General features: G+C 37.4%; 1 long non-coding RNA gene and 1 pseudogene across 2 annotated transcripts; both read left to right on the top strand.

Moving 5' to 3' along the window:
- Positions 1-323: 323 nt before the first annotated feature.
- On the top strand, positions 324-1,995 carry LOC125499010 (uncharacterized). Of its 2 annotated transcripts, XR_007275667.2 has the most exons (3): positions 324-749; positions 858-1,304; positions 1,783-1,995. It is a non-coding gene; the product is annotated as an uncharacterized LOC125499010 (long non-coding RNA). The 2 variants fall into 2 exon arrangements; XR_007275666.2 differs by lacking the exon at positions 324-749 and having other exon boundaries at positions 780-1,304.
- A 4,077-nt stretch (positions 1,996-6,072) lies between these two features.
- LOC104897064 (uncharacterized) lies at positions 6,073-18,784 on the top strand (annotated as a pseudogene).
- The last annotated feature ends 2,207 nt before the right edge of the window (positions 18,785-20,991 follow it).

The raw sequence follows: 20,991 nt of genomic DNA, 5'->3' as shown, positions 1-20,991 counted from the left end.
TAGCCCTGTTTTTAAGAATGTTTATTTAAATGCGAATTATATTCATTAAGTTAATTATGTTTCGGAAATTCTTATTTGAGTTGGAGTTGAATTATATTGTCGTCTTTGTAATATACTTATATGTTTAATTTTATAAGGTTATTATTATTAATATTATTTTATATTTTGAATTTTGTGCAACTAGTTGAGTCGTATTTTGCCTAAAATGGAAACCCAAACCCAAATTACCTTTGTCAGTTAGTTTTCAAAGTAACAAAACAAAGCTCTTTTCCTATTTGTTTTGTCGGTCATGAGGATAAAACCAAAACCCCAATTTCATTTTCTCTCTTTCCCGTGTCTTCAAGTCTCAAAACCCAAACCCCAAGTCTCTCGCTTTCTCTCGCGGATCCTCCCCGATACCCCACCGACGACCGACCGCCAAACTTGTGCCGTTGTCGTCGCGCTGCTGCTGTCCTACCTCGCCGGTTCACTTAGCCCTCGTCGGATTTCCTCTCCACTGCGTCGTTGTCTCTGCCGTTTCAACTCGTTGCAGCTTTGTGTAGTGCTCGTGTTCTTCCTCTCTGGCCTCTGTTTGCCGTCGCCGTTATTGTGGTTATTGTTGTTGTTTATTTGGTGGTGTTGTTCGTGGCCAGTGGTGTTGCGCACCGCTGCTGCCGTGCCTTGCAGCCTCGCCGGAGCTTCGCTGATGTGCACTGGAGCTTCGAAATTCCCCCTCTATGTTCTTGGCGTCGCTGCTCTTGTGAGCAGAGGTATATCAACCTCTTTCTTTTCCTCTAGAAACTCTGATTTCCAGTCTTATTTAGCCTAAGTTGATATTTATTGTTGTTGTGTTGATGCGTGGTGTCGGTGTTGTGTAGTTGTTGTTGCTGTTGCCGCTTGTTTCCTCCCTCTTCTCTGTTTCTTGTTGTGTGCTGTCGTTATTGTTGGTATATTAAATTCTTGGAGTAGTAGTTATTGGTTTTGTTCAGGTTTGGTGGTGGAGGTGTAGGTGGTGCTGTTATTATAATTGTTATTGGTGGTGATGCGTTGTTGTATTGGTGTTGTTGTGCCATTTTGGGTGGTTGTTGTCTGTTGTAGTGGTTGTTAGTGCGTTGTTGCTAGTTATAATTATGGATTAAGGATTATGCAAATGGGATGTTAAAGGTCGATAATTTCCGAATTGGGAATTAGTTGTGATTATGATTTCTATTTTAGATTAGTTTAAGTTTGGTTATTGAATATCATTATAATTGTGAGGTGATTCTCGGAGGATGATCATGGAGTGGAGTATTATTCGGAGATTAAGGAATTGGATTGCGATTCAGGTAACTTTTATGTTCAGTAAAATCATTTACTAATGCCCATGTGTGTGGAGTGTTTTATTTTCATATATAAGTTCGTACTATGGCCATAGATATGAATGTGATGATGAGTGTCATTGATTGATTATGAATACGCAACTGTTTTGCTGGCTTAGTTTATGAACTGAAAATAGAAAGTGGGCAAGGTATGGGTAGAGGATGGTTACTTTTTGACCTGATACGGTCGGCTACGCTCCATGGACTGTGAACCTTGAGGGTAGTATTGCTGGGCTCCATAACGAACCTTGGAGGCAGCGTTTGTCCTTTGTCCAATGCCTGTCCTTGCCACTGCTTTGTTTAAGAGAGTGAGCTATGCCAGCGTTGTAATGAGATGAAAATGATTTGAGAAATAAAATGTTTATAACGGGCTGAAGTAAAGGTTACGAGTTTTCCACTCATTTTGGAATTTTGTTTGTTTTGTATTTCTCCCCTTAATTTGCAGGTTTGATATACAGAGCTCGGAATTCGAAGTGGATCAAGATTAAGGTGTCATAGTGGCTTAAGGATTAAGCTTGTATTTTAGATAGTCGGTTTGAGAATAGTTATTTAGATTGCGTTGTACATAATATTTGGGAATTTTAGTCAAGTATTGGTGTATTTGAGGATATTTTTCCGCTGCGATTTTATTAATTAAGAGTTAGTTGTTGTTTATGGATCTTAAGTGTGTTTCGCTAGCAGCTCGGAAGAGCGGGCTGTTACAAATTAAGTTTCACTTTGTGTCTGACCAAGTGATTTAGTAAGTTTAACTAAGTAAAGTGTCAGTGCCTTCATTCTCTCTTAAAAGTCATTTGTTCTTTGCCTTCTTTCTCTAATTGAAGTAAGTTAATTGATCATCGTATTATGGTTTTGTGGTAATGAGACTTTGAGTGAAGTCCTATAAGAGAGAAAGTTTAGAGTGAAGCAAGTTAATGTGAGAAAACTTCAAGTGGATTTGAGAGTAACAACTGTTAAAGGAACAATTGTCTATGAACAGTTGTTCAGGAACATGAGTTTAGGATCTCAAGGTGTGACCCGTGAGTAGAATTAGGTTAAAATCCCTAGTGGTCGAGGTTGTTTCATCTAGTTGGGCTCAAGAAGTTTTTCCTTATTAACATCCCTTGTGTTCCTTTAACTTGTTTCTTTTTTTAAGGTTAAATTCCATAAACAGTTACTTTTATTTCAACGCATACAATTCACCTTGATAAGTGAAAATTATCATATATTATAACCTTGTTATTCTCTCTTAGAGGCTCCTTATTTTTTTTTTAAGGGGAAAAGAAAGTAATGCATTAATCTAAGGACAACGGTTCTCCCAACATTGTTCAACAACAAAGGGCACTACTCTAGCAAGATTATGGGCAATAGCATTCCCATCTCTCTTGACATGAACAAATTTAACCGAATCAAACACATTACACAAAGAAAGGACATCTCCTAGTATATTATCCATGTCCGAAAAGTAGAGAGTCTCACTTGTCAGCCTTTTGGTCACCACCTGGGAGTCTGTCTCAATAAGAACATCAACTAGTCCATGTGCCTTAGCCATACGAACAGCCAGATAAATCGCTTTGCACTCCGCCACAGCAGCCGGCCAGCAGGCCCTTGTAGGACGCACAGCCGAGAAACACACCTTTCCCCTGAAATCGCGAGCTACAATCCCCAACCCAATCCATCCATCTTCCCCAAGGTAGGCATCCGTGTTGATCTTGATCGTGCCACTGGGAGGCGCACATCACCTAGAAGAGCTCACACAGCCAGCCATTTTCGGGCCTCCATAAATGCGAGTAGTATAGGTGTTGTATTCCTCGCATTGTCTGCCAACTCGTTGAACTATGACGGCCACCGGTTGGCATTGGTTTTTAAACACCATCTTGTTTCGTTCAACCCACACGTTCCACGCAAAGTAGCAACCGCTTTGCACCATCATAAAATCTAGCTCACTCCATCGCACAAACATCTCGCATATCGTCTCTCCTTCCACTCCATTAATCATTGGCTGGCAGCCCAGCTCCCCCCACACTGAATGCCAACGAGCACACATAAACAAGGAATGATGAACTGTTTCCACACCATGCGGACACCAAGGACACTCGTCATTATCGACGAGGTGACGGGCCCTAAGCACATCCTTTACCGGCAGCGAGTTGGTACAAACTCTCCAAAGAAAGTGTCGCACTTTTGGGGACACCTCTAAGTTCCATAAAATACCTCATGCCTTATGAAAGTCATCCAAATTCCCACCTTTTCTAAGCATAAAAGTCGTTTTCACCGAGTAGATCCCATCTATAGAGTAGGCTCATTCATCCTATAAACACCTTGAACTTAACGGAATAGCTAAGATACAACGTTGGTCTCTTTCATCAAAATGGCTCTCTATTACATCCACTCTCCACTCCTTTCGATCATTAGTAGCGCCTTATTAGTATTATAACATATAAATTATGGGTCTTAATTATTTTCATATTTTATTTAGAAATTATATTTATATGATGATTTATTAGTGTGACCTATGTTATATTTTATACTACTAATAATATATTTATATCTAATGTTGATAGGTACATTATAATTTTGGAGTCAAAGGAGTAAAAATTATCCTTCGCAATTTTATGGGTTCAACCCATTTGATTAAACCATGCAGCAAGAAGAAAAGGAAAGTTAGCTTTCCTTGAATGCAAACTCATGCCCGGCAAGGAATAAAAAGGAAAAGAATAAAAAAAGGCCCTATAGTGTTTGGTTGGGCTGAAAGACCCACATAACATCAAAAAAAAGGGAGGGTTTTGGGTGGAGTTTGATGGGGGTTTTGGAGGAGAAAACTAAAAACCAATTGAGTAGCAGACAGAGGAGAAAAGAAGTAGACACTAGGCGGCAGAGGACGAAAGACGAAGGTAGCAACAGTACGGAACATAGGTTTTTCGTCTTAATTTTGGCCATGATTTCTTATAATTGGGTGATGTTCTCTTCAATTATGAGTAGCTAATTTATTTATCTAGGACTTAGATGAAACCCAATTAGTATGAGTTGACAGTTTATTGGTGTTTGAGAATTCATATTTGGTTTATGATTGCATAACTATTGAGATTATTATTGGGTTGATTATTGTTTGAAATATAAGTTGATAATTGTTCTTGGAGAATTGATTATTGGTTTTATTGTTATCAAATTTACACACTTTGTTCTTGTAGTTCAAAGTGTGATGTTATGCAACGGTGTTTGACTTTTTATGGTTAAAAAGTTGAATAATTTATGCTTTGGTTAGATAAGTTATGTCACCTAATTAATCGTAATACTATTTTTATGAGTATTCCGACTTGTAGTTTAGGGTACTTGATAAACCTGTTAATTTTCATTCCTATTTGTCTGTTAGTCATATTAGTAGTGGTGGATTCGATTGTCCGAGATTTCACATTATTGTCTATTTTTTTATTCACTTTTTATTGCCAAGTTTATATAGTTTATTATTTATTTCAGATTAGTTTGATTAATTTACAAACAAATCATTATATCACTATTTAGGATAAAATTAGCAGACATTAGATTTGATATTACTCAACTGTTCCCTGTGGATACGATACCCTATTATTTATCACTTACTACTAAATCTTGTGCACTTGCAAGAATAGGGTTTTATAACTTGTTTAAAATCGCTATCAAGTTTTTGGGGCTGTTGCCGGGGAGCGGTGTTTGGTTAATTAATTTAGTGTCTTCTAGTTTATTTCTTATTATACTATTAATTTTATGTTTTTCTTATTTGCATTTCTTTATTAGTTTCATAGATATTTTCGCATTTTACAAGTATTGAAGGTTGGAGAGAAGTTGTTGAATTAATATCTCAAAGATCAGGTGCTTTCTTTCCACTTTATACTTCTATTTTGTGCTTGTTTTTATGTTTTTAGTTAATATTAGGTCGTAGGTCATTATCTTTTGATTTAAATCCTTATAATCCTGAAATTCAACGCACACTTAGAGAACTAAGGGCTTTACATCAAGTGAATAACTCTATTTCTGATACTGAGACTGATTGTAATTCAATGGGTGACCAAGAACCTAGACAACTAAGTGAGTATTTCACTCTTGGTACGTACACTTCTCCTGTAGGTAGTCTAATTCCCACTATAACTAGGAGATTTGAAATTAAACCTCAAACTATTCAATTGCTACCTTCTTTTTATGGTCTTCAATCTGAAAATCCATATAAGCATATTGATGAGTTTCTAGAGGCATGTTCAACTTTTTATCAACCTGATGTGCCAAACGAAGAGATTTATTTCTTACTTTTTCCTTTCTCCCTAAAAGATAAAGCGAAACATTGGTGGACTACAAAAGAAAACATTACTAATTGGCAAAATCTTGTTACTCAATTTCTAAAGAAATATTTCCCAATTGGTAAATTAACTAAGATAAGACGCGAAATTACAGCCTTTTCTCAATTACCTAGTGAGAAATTCCATGAATGTTGGGAGAGATTTAGGGATCTTTTACGTAGTTGTCAACACCATGAAGTTCCTAAATGGCAACAAGTGCAAAGTTTTTATTTTGGTCTAGATGAGCGTAATCAACAAATGATAGATGCTTCTTGTGGTGGTACCTTTTTAATTAAAACTCCTAATGAAGCATGGGAATTATTTAATCATTTGGGTGATAATTCTTTATAACATGCTAATTCTTCATGTATGGGAATTTCTAGATCATTGGGAAGTAAAGGTGGTATTCAAGCAAAGTAGAGGTTATCACTAAAAAGTTGGATCAATTAATGGCTATTAACAACATGAATATGAACCCCACTACTTCTCATGATGTATGTTTAATATGTGCAAATCCTAATCATTTGTCTCATAATTTTCCTACTATATACTCTGATGTATCACATGAACAGGTGAATGCAACACAAGGATACCCTCCGGACAATAATCCATATTCAAATACGTACAATCCAGGTTGGAGAAATAATTTAAACTTCTCATGCAATCAAAATTCTAGTGAGGTACAACAAGGGCAGGGAGCTAGTCAAGTAGGTCAACCTGGTATGAGTAACATTCCTCCTGGTTTTCAAGCTCAAAGGTTTTTTGTTACACCTACTGTAGCTATTGCACAACCTACTGCACAACCTGCTCCAAATTCTGAATATCAAAAAATCATGTCTTCATTGGGGAATGTAACGTCTACTTTAGGTACTATTACTTCTTCTATTCAAGCTTTGGAAAATAAGATGCATATAGTTGATTTTCATACTCAGTTTATAGCTAAGCTTGAAACGTAAATAGGTCAACTAGCTAATACAATGAGTAAAAGAGACGATGCAAGCTACCTAGTTTTTCAATTGAAAATCCAAAGAACTATAATTATGAACATTTTAAGGCTGTCATGACCCTCAAAAATGGCAGAAAGGTAGATAACCTAGTAGAGGAAAAGGAAAAGCATGATAAATCGAATGAGTTGGAAACTAAGGAAAGGGAGACTGAAAAAGGAAATGATAACTCCTTGTCCCCTACTATGTCTAAATCTTCAGATTCTATTCCTTATGAACCTAGAGTTCGTTATCCTCAAGCTTTAGATGCACCTTCACCTCATGGTAAGAACAAGCAAAAAGAAGATATCTTAGAGACTTTCAAACAAGTTAAAATTAATCTTCCTCTCTTGGATGTAATAAAACAAATTCCTGCCTATTCTAAATTCCTTAAAGATAATTGTACTTTTAAAAGAAAATCCAAGGCGCATTGTTCTAAAGAAGTTGTCCTAAGCAAACAAGTTAGATCTATTTTACAGTTTAACCACACTCCTAAATTTAAAGATCCTGGTGTCCCCACTATATCTTGTCATATTGGTGATCATAAAATTGAAAAAGCACTATTAGATTTAGGTTCAAGTGTTAATCTGATCCCTTATTCTGTGTATGAGAAACTAGGCTTAGGTGAGCTCCAACCTTCTAATTGTACCCTACAATTACCAGATAGGTCTGTTAGAGTTCCTAGAGGTAGAATTGATGATGTTTTAGTTAAAATTGACAAAGGTTTCTTCCCTGTAGACTTTGTGGTATTAGATATGGAATCAGGTAACCCTGCTAAGAGTATTCCTTTAATTCTTGGGCGTCCTTTCTTAGCCACCGCTGATGCTACTACAAATTGTCGCTCTGGAGAGATGGTGGTCTCTGTTTTAAATATGAGAATTAAACTGAATAATTTTAGAGCTCCTTCTCAACCTACATTTGAAAATGAATCTGAATGTTTCTTTGTTGATTTAATTGATGAGTTAGTGGAGGAGACTTTACCTGCACTCATATCTAAAGATGCTCTAGAAACTAGTATCGCACATGAGAACATTGGGATCTATAACTTGGGATATATTTCTGAGGTATTGAGCTCCATTCTTGATCACACTTCTATATTGGAACTTCTTCTTGGGTGTCTAGAAATGAGCCTTTACCACCCCTCTCTGAGTCTCCATCCCCATTATCTATAGTTTCTCCACCTAAACATGAGTTAAAACCCCTTCCATCTACACTCAAGTATGCATATCTACGGTCTAATGAGACTTTACTAGTTATAATTTCATCTGAATTGTCTAATAAGAAAGAATCAACTAATTAAGGTTTTAGCAGATCATAAAAGGGCTATAGGATGGTATGCAGCAGATTTAAGAGGAACTAGTCCTTTTATTTGTATGCATAGGATCTTTTTAGAAGAAAATGCTAAACCTACTAGAGAGATGCAATGAAGGTTGAACCCACACATGAAATAAGTAGTCATGAAAGAGGTCGTAAAACTTTTAGATGCTTGTATCCTATACCCTATTTCTGATAGTCAGTGGGTTAGTCTTGTGCAAGTTATTTCTAAAAAGTCTGGTATTACAGTTGTGAAAAATAATGCAGGAGAGATTGTTCCTACTAGGGAGACCACATGTTGGCGAGTTTGTATTGATTATAGGAAGCTTAATTCTGTGACTAGGAAAGATCACTTTCCATTACCTTTTATTGATCAGATCTTAGAAAAATTAGCTGGTTAAAGTTACTATTGCTTTCTTAATGGCGATTCGGGTTATAATCAATTGACTATTTATCCTGAAGATCAAGAAAAAACTACTTTTACATGTCTTGCAGGTACGTTTGCATTTAGAAGGTTACCTTTTGGGTTATGTAATGCACCTTGTACTTTCCAAAGATGTATGAATGTCGATCTTTTGTGATATGGTTGACAAATTTTTAGAGGTGTTTATGGATGATTTCCTTGTTTTCGAGTCTTCTTTTGATGAGTGTTTAGATAACTTCACATCTGTATTAAAGAGATGCGAAGAGGTAAATCTTATTTTTGAGCTGGGAAAAGAGCCATTTTATGGTTAAGGAAGGTATTGTTTTGGGTCATAGGATTTCACAGAAAGGTATTGAAGTAAATTAAATAAAGGTTAAGTTGATATCATCTCTAATCTTCCTATTCCTACTTCTGTTAAGCATGTTAGATCCTTTCTAGGCCATGCAGGTTTTTATAGCAGATTCATTAAAGACTTTAGCAAGCTTGTTAGGCCTCTCACCAATCTTCTTGCTAAAGATATCACCTTTATTTTTTATCACTCATGTGTTGAGTCTTTTGAAAGGATAAAATCGTTGCTTGAGTCAGCACCTATAGTGCAGCCCCCTAATTTTTCCTTGCCTTTTGAAATTATGTGTGATGCATCTGACTACGCTCTTGGTGTCGTACTTGGTCAAAAGGTAAATAAAGCAACTCATGTAATTTACTATGCTAGTCGAACTCTTACGGATGCTCTGAAAAAATACTCAACCACTGAAAAAGAGTTACTAGCCATTGTGTTTGCACTTGATAAGTTTCGCTCCTATCTTTTATGCTCGAAAGTCATAATTTATTCTGATCATGCAGCTTTAATATACTTATTGTCTAAGAAAGAGTCAAAACCTAGACTAATTAGGTGGATCCTCCTTTTACAAGCAAGAATTTGATATTGAAATTAAAGATAAAAGGGGATCTGAAAATTCAGGTGCTGATCATCTCTCTAGGCTTATTCTTGAACATATTAATGATTTAGCTATACATGATAAGTTTCCTGATGAACAATTGTTTGCAATTTCACATACACGTCTTCCATGGTTTGTGCATTTTGTTAATTATCTTGCTTCTGGTCAGATACCGTTATAATGGTTAAAACAAGAGAAAGACCGATTCTTTCCATAGGTTAAACATTATTATTGGGAAGATCCTTATTTGTTTAGCATTGTTTAGACCAAGTAATTAGAAGATGTGTACCTGAATTTGAATATCATGATATTCTATCGTTTTGTCATTCTTATTTTTGTGGGGCACTTTGGAGGTGAGAGAAGAGCTGCCAAAGTACTCCAAAGTGGATTTTTTTGGACCACGTTATTTAAAGATGCACATAAATTTTGTCTAGCATGTGATAAATGTCAGAAAACAGGTACTATATCTCGTCGTAACATGATGCCTCTCACCCCTATTCTGATTGTTGAGATTTTTGACGTGTGGGGTATAGATTTTAGGGAAATTCCCACTGGTAACCCTCTACTATGGAACATTTGCAATGGTAAACCATTTTTCTTTTGAGTTTAAAAAATAACCATATACTTAGTAATATTATACAATTGTGACATGTTGATTAAACCGTTAATTCAACCGTTGGTATTATTGGTTTACCTAACCCAGATTAACCCCAACCACCACCCAGCCCACTAACATCCCACCTAACCACCATTGTCCCACTCCTCCACATGAACCCCACTCCCCCTGAACACCACACCACCACCATTTTCCTACCCCCTGAAACTAAAGACTCATCAAAATCCCAACCTAGATAGCCTTGAAACAACTACCTATCAATCCTAATCCCACTCCAGCCACCAAAAACACCATTTAACTACTTGAAACCCCCATATCAATAAGATAAAGGAAGAGATAATCAGGGATGGAGCGAAGCAAGTAGAGGAGGAAGGAAGACTCGAGCAAGAGACAGAGAAGGATAACACCAACACCGACAAGCCACGGTCACAACAAGAGCAAGGGAACAACCGTAGCAGCCCCAACGTGAAGGGGGTGAGAATAGAGTGACAATGAAGATCTGGGGAGGCAGCAACATCATCAACGTGAAGGAGGAGAGAACAGAGTGATTGTGAAGATATGGGGAGGCAGCTGCGAAATAGAAAGAGCGATGACAGGATAATTCACGGGGAGGGAGGTAGTCATAAGGAGAACGAAAAAGTCATCGGAAGGGAGAGAGTGATGGGAGTATAGTGTTTTTAGTGGAAGAGTGGTGGTGGTGGGGATTTAGTGGGTTAGGTAGTGGTTTGGGGTTAACAGGGTTACCAGTGGGAATTTGGGTCCTTTTCCACCATCTTTTGGCTTTTTATACATATTAGTTGTTATTGACTACGTATCTAAATGGGTTGAAGCCAAAGCTACTAGGACTAATGATCACAAAGTAGTTATGGAATTTCTTAAAGATCATATATATATAGTCGATTTGGGGTACCTAGAGCACTCATTAGTGATGGGGGCAGCCATTTTCTTCATCGTTCTTTTGAGTTGTTGCTTAAAAAGTATAATGTCCCGCATAACGTAGCCACTCCTTATCACCCTCAAACTAGTGGTCAAGTAGAGGTGTCGAATCGTGAGATAAAATCTATTTTGGAGAAAATAATTAAACCTGATAGAAAAGATTGGTCTTTGAGGTTAAATGACGCACTTTGGGCTTCTCGTACTGCATTTAAGACCCCAATAGGAATGTCACTGTATAGACTAGTTTTTGGAAAAGCATGCCATCTTCCCGTTGAGTTAGAACATAGGGCTTTTTGGGTAACTAAAGCGTTTAATTTTGATATGAAACAAGCTGGTTCTGACCGTGGTCTTCAATTGAATGAATTAAGTGAATTACGTAATGATGCTTACGAGAATGCTGAGATGTACAAGGCCAAAACTAAAGCTTTTCATGATAAACCTATTGCTAGAAAAACTTTTGAACCTAATCAACAAGTTTAGCTTTATAATTCTAAGCTTAAATTTTATCCTAGCAAATTTCGTTTTTTGTTGTTGAGCAGGTTTTTCCTTCAGGTGCTATACATATTTCCGACCCACGAGATGGATGTCTTATTATGGTAAATGGACAGTGATTGAAACATGTCGTGTCTCACAATGTTGAGGAAGGTCTTATCGAGTCTATTAACCTGGTAGACCCTACTTACATTAAATGATGCATAAGGTTACGTCTGGCAGAAGACTCAAACTTACCGCTAACTGGGAGGCAAACCAGGATTCTATTCTACTTCTATTATTTACTTTTTATTAGTTATTTATTTATTTATTTATTAGTAATTAGATTTGTGTTTCTGAATTCCTAACACTTGGTTATTCTAGAAATTGTACTGTTTTGCAGGACCTTGCTATGCCTAATCCAAGAATGCACGCACCATCATGGACTTGGAGTAAGCACACACACGTGGACAAGTTTGCACAATTTGACGATGCTTCCACATTCACCAGACTTCCAACCACCATCCATCAGGTTGTGTTGTTCCTTTCTCTTCTTTTCTTCTATTATTCTTGCATTGAGGACACTGCGAACATTAAGTGTGGGGGGGGCGACTGGATGCAGTTGGCATATTTAGATTGTTTGGTGATGTATAGTGCATTTTGTTGCTTATTTGTTATGCTGGAAAGTGTTATTCGAGTCATTTACAGGTTTAAGTATATGGCATATAATTGCCTTTTGGTCATTTTACGGGGAGATGCTGCCCAAATTTTTACAAAATTTTAAGCGAAACATAAAATTTAAGTTTATATATGTTCTTATGTGTCTATTTGAGGGTATATTATACACCATTCATTATCATCTCATAGATGAGCAGCTAATTGATAATAGGCTCTAATAATATAATAACGTTTTATTCAAATTCTGTTTGATTACATAACAAAAAAAAAAATATTTTGAAGCTATGAATGTGAAGGCTTTAACTCTTGCAACATATTAATTATACCTTAACAATGCTTACGCTTATTTGTAATCTAGTAAACTTTCTTCATTGGCTTAGATGTGGGGTATGGAGGAATGGCTTTTATATTTTAATTTACCTAATTAGTACCTATACTTTTCTTGGTGATCTTTCACTGCTCTTGGTTACTGGAGAATTACTTTACTTTGTTAAAAAAATAGAGGGAATCATGGTTCAAAAAAAAAGGATTAGTAATCCAAATTATCAAAATTGTGAGAATGTGAACCATTAAAAAAAATAGTGAAAAAAAACATATAAAAGCCTCAAAAGCAAAGCAAATAACAAAGTATCGAGTAATCCATTGAGATTATTGGGTGGCAAGTGCAATGTCATGAAAGAGACGATCCATGTACGGGTACTAAGTGCCTCTTGCACGGAAAATTATGTGGGAATCAACTGAAATAATAATCAAGTCCGACTAAAGTACCTCGCGGTCGAATGTCAATACACTTTCACATAAGCACCTATATTACTTATGAGATTAAACTAATTAATTATAAAGGTTGCTTGAGAATAAAAGTCAATAACATTTATAGCTTGCTAACCTAACAAAAAATATTTTTATGACTAACTTTCAAGATTTTTTAAAACAAAAACGTTTTAGCCTATTGTTAAACTCACATTAATTTGGTATTTTCTCTGAGAGATGAAGTGATACGACCCAAGTTGGTCTTGACTAATATTGGATATTGCTTTGATATTTTCTTTACTCGAGGACTAGCAAAGTTATAGTGTGGGAGAGTTGATAAGTGCAAATTATTATATATTATAACCTTATTATTCCCTCTTAGTAGCTCCTTATTAGTATTATCACTTATAAATTGTGGGTTTTAATTGTTTTCATATTTTATATAAAAATTATGTTTATATGATGATTTATTAGTGTGACCTATGTTATATTTTATACTACTAATAATATATATATATCTAATGTTGATAGGTACATTATAATTTTGGAGTCAAAGGAGTGAAATTTAGCCTTCGCAATTTTGTGGGTTCAACCCATTTGATTAAACCATGCAGCAAGAAGAAAAGGAAAGTTAGCTTTCCTTGAATGCAAACTCACGCCCGGGAAGGAATAAAATGGAAAAGAATAAAAAAAAGTGCATATAGTGTTTGGTTGGGCTGAAAGACCCACATAACAGCAAAAAAAAGGGAAGGTTTGGTTGGAGTTTGACGGGGGTTTTGGAGGAGAAAAATAAAAAACCTATTGAGCAGTAGACAGAGGAGGATAACAGTAGACACTAGGCGGCAGAGGACGAAAGATGAAAGCAGTAACAGTACGGAACAAAGGTTGTTCGTCTTAGTTTTCGGCCATGATTTCTTATAATTGGGTGATGTTCTCTTCAATTATGAGTAGCTGATTTATTTATCTAGGACTTAGATGAAACTAATTAGTATGAATTGACATTTTAATGATGTTTGAGAATTGATATTTGGTTTATGATTACATAACTATTGCGATTATTATTGGGTTGATTATTATTTGCAATATAAGTTGATAATTGTTCTTGTAGAATTGATTATTGGTTTTATTGTTATCAAATTTACACACTTTGTTCTTGTACTTCAAAGTGTGATGTTATGCAATGGTGTTTGATGATTTATGGTTAAAAAGTTGAATAATTTATGCTTTGGTTCGATAAGATTTGTCACCTAATTAATCGTGATACTATTTTTATGAGTATTCCGACTTGTAGTTTAGGGTACTTGATAAACCTGTTAATTCGCATTCCTATTTATCTGTTAGTCATATTAGTAGTGGTGGATTCGACTGTCCTAGATTTCACACTATTGTCTATTTCCCGGATCACTTTTTATTGCCAAGTTTATATAGTGTATTATTTACTTCAGATTAGTTTGATTAATTTACAAAGAAATCATTATATCACTATTTAGGATAAAATTAGTAGACATTAGATTTAATATTACTCAACTATTCCCTGTGGATACAATACCCTAAATTTATCACTTACTACTAAATATTGTGCACTTGCAAGAATAGAGTTTTATAACTTGTTTAAAATCTTTATCACATTTCCCCCCCCCCCTCCCTCTTGTAGTGTTCCTATTGAAATAACAATTGGTATCAGAGCTAGAAGTCACGAAAATGGGAAACCCTATTGAGAAAAAGATCCAAGGAACAATCACAAGTAGAAAAAAGCCCATCCTATAGGGTCAAAATTAGGGTTGCTGATCCGGTTTTGGTCCACATCGGGTGGGTTCGCAGCAGATCCAAAACACTTACTTATCCAGTCCAAACCCGAATCTAGTAAATTATTTACTAATTTGATTTTGAAGGAAAACCGGATCAGTTGAAGTTGAAATCTAATTTTTAAAAAAGAAGTTGCCCAACAAACTGATACATATCCTTGATGAACCAGATTAGCTACTTGCCATTTGAAACTGAAAAAAAAAAACAGCTAATTGTCACCTGACAGCAGGGGCTGGCCGTTTACAACTGATGTAAACTAGCTGGCCCTTTATAGCTATAAACCATACAAGAAAATATATAATATAAAATGGTTTAATCACCATCGTTATACATGAATTTTGACTAAAAAACCAAACTATGAGTCAGGGCCTAAGGGGAACAAAATTAACTAGACTAATTAATCTATATTGGTTAGAAAGATTTAACTAACTTCAAACTAACTTGTTCTTGCTCATCCCTCAAATACAACTTACAACCCATAATAAAATCCCATCTTGATGGAAGATCGCGTGTGAGAGCATTGCTTGAACATCATTTGGTGCCAAGGACATAAGGACATATTTATCACTTCAGATGAGAGAAGATGTAACATCCTGTCCAGTACAAAGAAGAGTAGAGACTAAAGTAAAAGAAATAGTGCAACTAGCGGCAGCGGAAATACCACTAAGACGGAGATGCTACTCTAAGAAGTAGAATATGAAACTATAAATAAGGATAATCCTTCAAAGACACTATTCAACCTCCGAAATCATATATAAAAAGGGAAATGAGGTCCCATACCCTCATTCTTACAAAGTCTCAAAACAACATATGATGCTTAAAGAAACCTCAAAGTAGAGAAAAACCCAACCAAAAGACAACTAAAATCCGTAGTTCAAAACATGCGACAAAAACAAGAAGGATAGCTACTTAAGACCACTAAGTAACTAGTCCTAATTCCTGCTTTAAAGTGCTCGTCCACTATGACTAGCACCACTTTCTTGCTCACAAGGTTAAAGCCATTGTGGAAGGGTATGAACTTCTGGAGAAACTAGCATCTAATCAAGCATCTACTATTCGTTCCTTTATGAAAAAGGGAGGTAAACATAATGTTGAAGCCATTTCCTTACTGTCTGAGCAACTAGCTGCTCTAACTCAAAAGATTGATTCCTTGAAGTTAGGTGATGACTCCTCCCACATGAGCGTTAACGCAATGGCTAGTGCTTCTAACTATAATGTTTACCTTTGTGATTCTTGTGGGATACCTGGGCACAACTCTCAAGAGTGTCTTGCGCTCCTATCCTCTAATGTAGGGGGCAACTGTGAGGCATTTGATGCTTTTCAGTCACAACCTAGGAACCAGTTCAACCCATATTCTAACACCTACAATCCCGGGTTGACGCACCATCCAAACCTTTCATATAGGAGTATTAATGTATTGAACCCTCAGCCTCAACAACCATATGTGCCTCAACAACAGGGTCAACAATAGCAACCTCCACAACAAGCTCCCCCGGCTTCTAGAGAAATCAAGCACCTCAACAACCTGCTCTTTTTACCGACCCAGCCATGATGGAGTTGAAGAACATGATGTTCCAGATGCAGAAAGGGTTCAATGCTTTTCAAGACACAAAAACTCAACTGGAAAATTTGGGTACGCATAACAAGATGTTGGAGACTCAACTAGCTCAGTTGGCTAGTTCTTCTGCTAGTAGGCCACCTGAGTCATTACCCTCACAACCAATGCAACCAAGGGATACTGTCAATGCCATCACTCTTAGGAGTGGGACACATTATGATGGTCCAACAATGCTTAAGGATGGTCCGGTTAAGCCAGAAAAAAAAATTACAGATGTCACTAAAACTTCAACAGCTCCTGAGGAGACCACCAATGCAAATATAGAGAAGCAGATAGTACCTGAAAACGTCTCATCCACCACTCATGTGATAAAGGTACCATTCCCCAATCTATCGAAAATAAGCTTGATCACCAACTCGGTAAGTTTGAGGAGGTAGTAAAGAATCTTCAGGTAACTGTCCCATTTATTGAACTTATTACTCAAGTTCCTGCATATGCTAAATTTTTGATGGAAATTATGACTAGGAAGAGAGCCTTTAATGCATAAATGTTGCCTTTACTGAAGAATGTAGTGCTCTTTTACAAAATCAATCGCCTCCTAAATTGAAAGATCCGGGGAGTTTCTCCATCCCTTTAATATTGGCACCATTTTATTGACAAAGCCTTATGTGATTTAGGTGCTAGTGTTAGTGTCATGCCCTACTGTTTGCAAAAACTTGACATGGAGATTTAAAATGTACCAACATTACTCTTCAAATGGCTACCGTTCTGTTAAATACCCCTAGGTATCTTAGAGGACGTTCCTGTGAGGGTAGGTAAATTTTTATTCCTGTGGATTTTGTTTGCTTGACATGGAAGAGGATACTCAAATCCCAATCATTTTAGGGAGACCATTCCTTCATACGTGGAAGTGTCATAGATGTTAAAAATGGAAATTGACTTTGACTGTGGGAGATGATAAGGTGACTTTTAGTTAGACCAATGCTTTGAAAAGTCCCATGCTAGAGGAAGCTTATTATAGAATAAATGTCATTGATGTGCTAGTTAATGATGACATGCCTCATTCCTTTCTGCGGGATCCTTTGGAGGCTTTGCTTTGTTTTACATCTTCCACAGGTGATGGTAGTCCTTTGAGTACTGAAGCGGATGATTGGGAAGCAGCTCTTACCTATGTAGAGCTTGACGGTATTACCACTCACGAGGAGGAACGATTAGTATGTGCTACTCAACCGGTAGAGATAAAGAAACCTGAACTGAAACCCCTTCCCCCTTCTTTAAGATATGCTTTTTTGGATGAATCTAAAAATTTGTCCTGTGATTGTTAGTGCTTTACTGAATGATGGTCAAATGTCCCAACTTTTGTCTGTTTTGAGAAAACATAAAAAGGTCATTGGATATCGTATTAATGACTTGAAAGGCATAAGCCCTCATTTTTGCATGTATAAAATTCATCTCGAGGATGATCATCGTCCTACTATACAAGACCAACGTCGTTTGAACCCTAATATGAAGGAAGTGATTAAGAAAGAGGTTATGAAATTGCTTGATGTTGGTATCATCTATCCCATTTCCAATTCAAAGTGGGTGAGTCCAGTTCAAGTGGTTCCTAAAAAGGGAGGTACTACTGTAGTTAAAAATGAGAAAAATGAACTAATTGCTACAAGAGTAGTCACTGGGTGGCGTATGTGCATTGACTATAGGAAATTAAATGTTACCACCAAGAAAGACCACTTTTCCCTCCCCTTCATTGATCAGATGTTGGAACGACTAGCTTGTCACTCTCATTTTTGTTATCTAGATGGCTATTCCAGTTTCTTCCAAATCCCTATCCATCCAGACGACCAGGAGAAGACCGCATTTACATGTCCTTATAGTACCTTTGCTTATCGAAGGATGCCCTTTGGACTATGTAATGCCCCGCTACTTTCCAACTATGTATAATGGCTATCTTTTCTGAGTTTATTGAGTCCATTATGGAAGTGTTTATGAATGACTTTAGTGTGTATGGCACTAATTTTGATGCATGTTTAATAAATCTAGCTAAAGTTTTGAAAATATGTGAAGATGTCCACCTTGTGTTAAACTGGGAAAAGTGCCACTTCATGGTTACTGAAAGAGTGGCACTTGGTATTATCTCTGAACGAGGCATCTAGGTGGATTAAGCAAAAATTCAAGTGATTGAGCAATTAACCCCTCCTATGAATGTCAAAGGAGTTCGAGGCTTTCTTGGTAATGCGGGCTTTTATCGCCCCTTTATCACGGACATCTCTAAAATTGCTAAGCCACTTAATTAGTTGCTCCTCAAGGATGCCCAGTTCCTATTTACTGATGATTGTCTTGTGTCTTTCAACAGGATCAAGCAAGCTCTGATTACTGTTCCTATCATTCGATCTCCAGATTGGACCCTCCCATTTGAGATTATTTGTGATGCTAGCGATTATGCTGTGGCAGCTGTCCTTGGTCAGAGGAAAGACAACATCCTTCATGTCATATACTATGCTAGCAAGACACTAGATAAAGCTCAAGTTAACTATGCCACCACGAAGAAAGAGCTTCTAGGTGTGGTTTATGCACTAGACAAGTTCAGGACCTATCAGTTGGGGTCTAAGGTCATTGTATATACTAATCATGCTGAATTGAAGTACCTCCTAGCCAAAAAGGAAGCAAAGCCTAGACTCATTTGGTGAATTTTGCTGCTCCAAGAATTCGACTTGGAGATCAGAGATAAAAAGGGAGCTGAAAATGTAGTGGCTGATCACTTTTCCAGATTGCAGTACGAGGATATGGAAGAAGGCCCCATTGATGACTCCTTTCCTCATGATAAGCTCTTGGCAGTCACTTCCATCACCCCGTGGTATGCGAACTTCGCCAACTTCTGTGTGAGTGGACAAACTTCCTTAGAACTGAGTTACCAGCAGAGGAAGAAATTTCTCCTTGATGACAAGAAGTACTTTTGGGATGATCCTCTTCTTTATAAGCTTTGTGCTGACACCATCTACAGGCGATGTATCCCAAAGTGGGAGGTGTATGAAATTCTGAAGCACTTTCACTCCCTTCCATGTGGAGGCCATGTTGGGCCCTCCAAAACAGTCGCTAAGGTACTTCAATCTGGTTTTTACTGGCTACTCTATTTCATGATGCTAGTACTGTTGTTACGTCTTGTGATGCATGCCAACAAATAGGAAATATTTCCCGTAGACATGAGATGCCTTAAACCCCCATTTTGGAAGTTGAACTATTTGATGTATGGGGTATTGATTTTATGGGTCCTTTTCCCTCTTCCTCAAGCAACAATTTCATACTTGTTGATGTTGACTATGTGGCTAAGTGGGTAGAAGCCATTGCATCACCAACTAATGACTCTAAGGTTGTTATGAAAATGTTCAAAAAAGATTATCTTTCCAAGGTTTGGGGTACCAAGGGTTGTCATAAGTGATGGTGGATCTCATTTTCACAAAAGAAACTTTGAAGCCTTACTCAAGAAATATGGCATCTACCATAGGACTGGTCTAGCATATCATCCTCAGACAAGTGGACAAGAAGAAGTGTCTAATCGTGAAATAAAGAATATCTTGCAGAAAGTGGTAGCCAAATCTAGAATGGATTGGAGTGATAAGTTAGATGACACATTATGGGCTTATAGAACTGCCTTTAAGACCCCTATTGGTACCACTCCTTATAAACTAGTCTAGGGTAAAGCATATCACCTACCTGTCGAACTAGAGTATACGGCTTTTTGAGTTGTTAAGGAGTTAAACCTTGGTGCTAAATTAGCAGGAGAAAAACGCCTATTGCAAATCAATGGGCTTGAGGAACTCAGATTTAATGCCTATGATAGTTCGTGTCTCCACAAAGAGAGCCTAACAAGTTTGGTAAGTTAAATTCTAGGTGGTCTGGTCCATTTTCTGTCACTAATACTAACAAGTTTGGTTCTATTGAGGTGATGAATGCAACAGGTGAGAAGTTCAAAGTTAATGGACAACGTTTGAAGTTGTACCATACAGGAATCCATGTTGGATCTGTGGAGGAGTTAGACCTTCAACCCCCATCCCCTTCTGCTTGAGGGATGAAGCATTATGGTCGTGCGGGACCTTTATAAACCAGCGCTAATCGGGAGGCAACCCGATTTCTTTCTTTCCTTCTCTTTTCTTCTTTTTTTTCTTTTTTTTTCTTAGTTTTGCTAAATTTTGTAGTTTGGTGAGAGAGTGAGAGGGTACTAATCATCCCTTTCAAGCTACATGTGTGCAGGATTGGTGATCAATTGGAGAAACCCACGAAAATCCAGGCCATCACTTGTTGGGGAAACGCCCGACGCCATCGGGCAGCTCCGCCCGATCAAGCCAGCAAAGGAAAAGCGAACAGCTGAAAAAAGGTACGCCCGATTGGGCTTCACCTCCGTCAGAATTGAGAACGACATAAAACAAAAGAAACGAAGCGCCCGATGTTGTCGGGCTAATACGCCCGATCGGGCCCGCAACCGAAATTGCAAACGGGAAGAAAAAATAGACGCTCGATCCTGTCGGGCAAGGCATGCCCGATCAGGCCTATAACCAGATCCAGGGTTGCAGGAAAATAAATTTTAATGCCCGATACTGTCGGGCACCCTCGCCTGATCGGGCCCGTAATAAAAACTGAACGGATTTTACAAAGAGAAAAGTCGCCCAATTCTATCAGGCTTCGACGCCCGATCGGGTTCGAGGCATGGCAGCTCTAATTAAAGGGGTTTTTCTCCTTTCTTTCACCCTCTTTCTCTCACACACTCTCTCTCCTCCGAACCCTAACCCCCAAATTCTCTCATCTTCTTCCCCAAAAATTCACCCTCCACCATTGAAGAACTCCACTTAAATCCTCAAATTTTCAACAAATTACCTCCTTCATCAATTCCTACCCATTC

Source organism: Beta vulgaris, chromosome 6 (assembly GCF_026745355.1).
Source record: "Beta vulgaris subsp. vulgaris cultivar EL10 chromosome 6, EL10.2, whole genome shotgun sequence".
Lineage (NCBI taxonomy): Eukaryota > Viridiplantae > Streptophyta > Magnoliopsida > Caryophyllales > Amaranthaceae > Beta > Beta vulgaris.
The sequence above is the reverse complement of the archived record's forward strand: the minus strand, read 5'-3'. Positions and strand labels throughout refer to the sequence as shown.